A 4,822-nucleotide genomic window follows, 5' to 3' on the forward strand; every position below is an offset into this window, starting at 1 on the left:
CATCTAGAGGCAAATATTCTATTATAATCATAGCGCCACCTGCTGGCAACAGGAAATGACTTGCTTTACACTAACTTAAACATGCAATGTCCAATTTGCACCAAACTTCACATGTTTGGTAAGAGTCCTAACCTAAAGACATCTAAAGGCCAATATTCAGTTAGAATAATAGCGCCACCTGTTGGCAGCAGGATATGTCATGTCTTACACTAACTCAAGTGTGCCATGTTCAATCTACACCAAACTTCATATGTTTCACAAAAGCGCTTGCCTGAAGACATCTACATGCCAATATTCAGTTACAGGCATAGCGCCACCAGCTGGCAGCAGGAAGTTTGGCACATCTAAATGACTTTGACATATTTCTCCTAAATTTACTATGTGAAAAGCATAGTGCCCGCCTTTCGCCACTTCGATCAGCGGTGAGCCCGGGTGCGAGGGCCCTTTCATCGCTGCTTGCAGCTTTAATTATTATTATTTTCTGAGATCTCTTGATTGCTCTGATGCCTCTGTATCCTCTTCCCTGGAAATATAACTGATTTATGACTGATCTGAAATCAACATTTTGCATAGGCTAAGATCTCTATTAGGCCAATTCATGACTCCTGCTTTTCATTTTTTACATTTTTTTTTTTATACAAATCATATTAGCTATGTATGTAACAATTGTGAAAAGTGTTTAACAATAAAAAATTTTTTTCAGTTTTTTGCTGACTCAGGTTCCTTTTCCAGTTTCCATACTGTCTTTTGTCCTGTGACAAAAGACAGTATGGAAACGCAGTAAGTAGCGCAAACGTTTGCTCTTAGTGAATATAAGATATAGATTTATCTACGGTTTCAACTCCACCGGTGTCCGGTGTTTAAACAGCAACATTCTATCAGATATGAGTTAGGGGTTGTATTTTGTTTAGTATTTACACTGCAAAATGGTGTCAAATAAGCTAATGGCATGTTTAAATCGCTGTTTAAAATGAGTAAATATAGTATTGGTAAAAGCAGTCAGAAGAGAACTATGCCAAATTTACTTTAGTCCCTAAGCCGCTGTATTAGAAACGCCCTCGCATAAGTCTGAACTAGTTTTTGTATTCTGATTCAAGCACAGTGTTGTAAATGTACATTTATATATTTTTATTCCATATAGTAAGGGCAATTCATACGATACATTTAAACTGAGCTACTTTAAGACCATCTCCGAAACTTCACGACTCTGTCTCAAACTCTGTCTAATATGTGTAATGAAGACAGGAAGGTATTTTTTTATATATATATATACAAATCATATTAGCTATGTATGTAACAATTGTGAAAAGTGTTTAACAATTAATTTTTTTTTCAATTTCTTGCTGACTCAGGTTCCTTTTCCAGTTTCCATACTGTCTTTTGTCCTGTGACAACCACTTAGTGGCAACCACAACTTTTTCATGTTGAACATATAATACTGCGATGATGAATTATTACATATATGGCTAATATTTCAAGAGACAGTATACATCACTAACCTCATAATCATTTGGCACCGCACATGAATAGGATACCTCTGTCCTAAACATCATTTAGAATAGGATAAGCTTTATTATGTACTTTATTGCAGACGTATTAAACTGAAAATATGACACATATTACATTTTCTAAGTGAAATGTAATGAGCGGGGGCCTCTTTATATATAATATAACTTTGAATTATCTTCATTTCAGTGGTAACAACCTCACTAACACCTGTAAAGAGATGGCAACAACCCCTGCAAATACTTCACATGATCCCAACTCTGAATTAGCATGCAAAACTGCAAAATTATCATTATGATCACAATATGTAACCAATGTCTTAAAATGTTTCTGCTTAATTGAATGATGTTAATTAACCAGATCCAGTCTGTATCCAGACCAGATGGTGGATCAGAACCTAGAGATGACCACAATTTCTCTGAATGTCAGCTGAGACCATGACAACTAGATGTGCCCTAGAGACAGATCCACCTTGTCACAAGACAGCCATCAACACAACTGAACTGAGCTGGACAATGACTTCACAGACTCTATGAAGAGCTGACTGTATTTTTAGAGCTGCTTTTCATAATTACATTTTGTTTACATTATTGACACACTATTTTTCTGTTTAGCACTGTAAAGCTGCTTTTACTGTATTAAGCACAGTATAAATAAAGGTGACTTGAATTGATAGACCTTTGTTAAGAAAAAAATTTCTGCCATATGTGACCCTGAAAAAAAAACTTAAATAGCATGGGTATATTCGTATATTTTGTAAATATATTGAAACGTTTTGTGGTCCAGGGTCACATATGGACATTACACTGACATGTCATTTCTGACAGCAGATTTCTCTTCCTAGTAACAGAAATATAGAAACATGCATTTTATATGTTTCTATAGCTTATTTATCACTTATTCTTCATCAATAGTTTAAAAAAAGAAAATAAATAAATAAAGGTAATAAAGTGTTTGACGTCCCTTTAACCAAAGCAGTATTCCTATTTATTTTAATTTAGCTGCACTGTCTTAAGGCGTTTTTGACATCGTAGTCTATGTTGAATTCAGTTATTGTTCAGAGGCACCAGGAGGCAGCACAATATGATCAAGCAGACCTGTGTCTTTATTATGTGCATTCAATATGTATTTATAGCGCACCCTATCGGGTACAAGCGCTATAATTAAGAATGTGATTTTCTGCTTTGGCCGCTAGAGGGACGATGATGTGCTTACATTTGCCAACATATCCAGCATGAACACACAGATGTGTGATACTACAATTCCATTATATTTTGTAAAAAGAATAAAACAAGATTATAAATGACAAGCAAATGAGCACAGAAGGGTGTGATTTATATCTAACAATGAACTTTAGGTAAATGTCCATGTGGTAAGCTAGCATTAGTTGAGCTTCTGGATGATAAGCTATTGGTAAAGCACTAACTTATTTAAAATTACATTTTAGACATCACAGTAACACCAAAGGGATATGATACAAACGTGACAAAACAGTGGCATCCTGGAAGAGAATTAATGTGAATGAAAAGGTGTGCTAATGAGCTCCATCAACAAAAATCCAGTATACAATATATGATCATTGCTTTTTGGGGACATTTTCATACACAGCCTCAGGCTTTGATTTCTGTAAGGAAACACAAAATCAATCAATCAGGAACCTTGCTGATGTAACTGCTTTAATTGACTTACTACTTTTAAAATCCTCAGTAGAACATAATACATCAAAAGTTAATCTTGTACATTAGAGCTTTTTATTCTAATGTGCAACAACATATGCTAACATGGATCGACAATGACATCAAACTCATTCAAAAATTATGAAGGTTTCTCAGAACAATGTTATTGCTTTGAAGGATTGTTTTTCACACAAGAGCAACAGCAACAACACTTGTTGCACCTCTTCTACAAATCTAATGACCGCTAAAGCTGCAAGCATTTCACCTCAGAAAATCAAGAACCGCAGAGCAGCTGCAGCTTGAGGCCAGACTTCAGCACAAGCAACATGGGTTAACAGCTTTGAGTTTTACTTCCCTTCCATTAAAAATCTAATGGTATGAAACTGACTTTGTAAGGGATATTTCAGAATAAAAAAAACTGTTTATATGAAATAAACAAACCATGAGTTAAATTAGTAGCCCAAGACACATCATCACGAGCTGGCTTGGTAATAGTCAAAAGTTTTACATATGTACCATGACACATATAAATCCTTTCCGTCAGACAGCAGAGCATGAAAAAAAATGTAAACGGGCTGTCCATTAAACTTCACTGACTGTAATCTAACAGTCAACATGAAATTGTCCAAAAACAAAATAATACCTGTTTTCTTAAGACAACTTTGGAACTCTTTTGGTTGATATTCATACACACCACAAAACCAGCAAAATAAATAATGACTGATCATGCTTTTCAGATTTGAACATAATTGCTAAAGCCAGTTTAATGATCGCTGTATTTCATTTTTATGCTGCTATTCAAAAAATGTATAATAATTGAAATAAACAAACCATGACTTAAATTTTCTGAAAATTGACAAAAGAAAAAAAAAATGGAAAAACTTAGCCCATCTTTTTTTTGATCTGAAAAAAAAAAGGTGGCCGGGCTGTGGTCCACCCATGTCTGCTCACTGACCATCTTATGATGCAAACTTCAATCAGCAAACTTCAATCAGACTAACTGACTGCAACAATTTTTTGCAACACAGACATGAACTCTTACCGTTTGTTGAGTTGTTGGTTTACACAATGCTGAATCAGTTCTGTCTTCCTCCTGGGTTTGGGCTGCATTAACAATAATACAATTTTATAATATTATATCATTTTTGTGTATGTCAAAAAGATGAATATTTGTACAGAATTGCTCTCATGACCTGTTTTTCTATGTCTCTTGCAGATGCAGCACATCACGACTGAAACTACAATAAAAAGTGACCCAGCAGTAGCGGAAATCAGCACTACATACAATAAAGGTAGGCCCTGATCTGTAATGGACAAAATGAGCCATCAGTGCAACAGAATACATCTGCCTGATCTAAAACAAACACTACGAAACATCATTGCTGTATAATTGAAAGATCCGCAGAGTTAATTAATGTTAATTTCAACATCAACATACCTGGACAAGGCTGACAGAGTTCAGTAATGTTGAGATGTTGAGTTTGGTTGCTGATGGGATTGTTCACTACACAACTATAAGCTTTTTTATCTGTATATTTCACCTCTAAAGAAAGGCTTCTGCTAAGATCAGACACACTGATGTTGGACAATAAACTGTTTCCTTTGTACCAGGAGAGAGTCACATGACTCACATTCACCAC

The 4,822-nt window shown here is 35.2% G+C and overlaps 1 long non-coding RNA gene across 1 annotated transcript in view; it reads right to left on the reverse strand.

Annotated features, from left to right (window-relative positions):
• LOC127158734 (uncharacterized) overlaps positions 1–4,605 on the reverse strand; it is a 6,287-nt gene extending 1,682 nt beyond the window's left edge. The window contains exons 1-2 of the long non-coding RNA XR_007826254.1: positions 4,376–4,605; positions 4,225–4,286 (exon numbers count right to left, since the gene is read on the reverse strand). This is a non-coding gene — a long non-coding RNA (uncharacterized LOC127158734). The remainder of the gene's footprint in view (positions 1–4,224; positions 4,287–4,375) is intronic.
• Positions 4,606–4,822: the final 217 nt, after the last annotated feature.

This window comes from Labeo rohita, unplaced genomic scaffold (assembly GCF_022985175.1).
Source record: "Labeo rohita strain BAU-BD-2019 unplaced genomic scaffold, IGBB_LRoh.1.0 scaffold_167, whole genome shotgun sequence".
NCBI classification, from domain to species: Eukaryota; Metazoa; Chordata; class Actinopteri; order Cypriniformes; family Cyprinidae; genus Labeo; species Labeo rohita.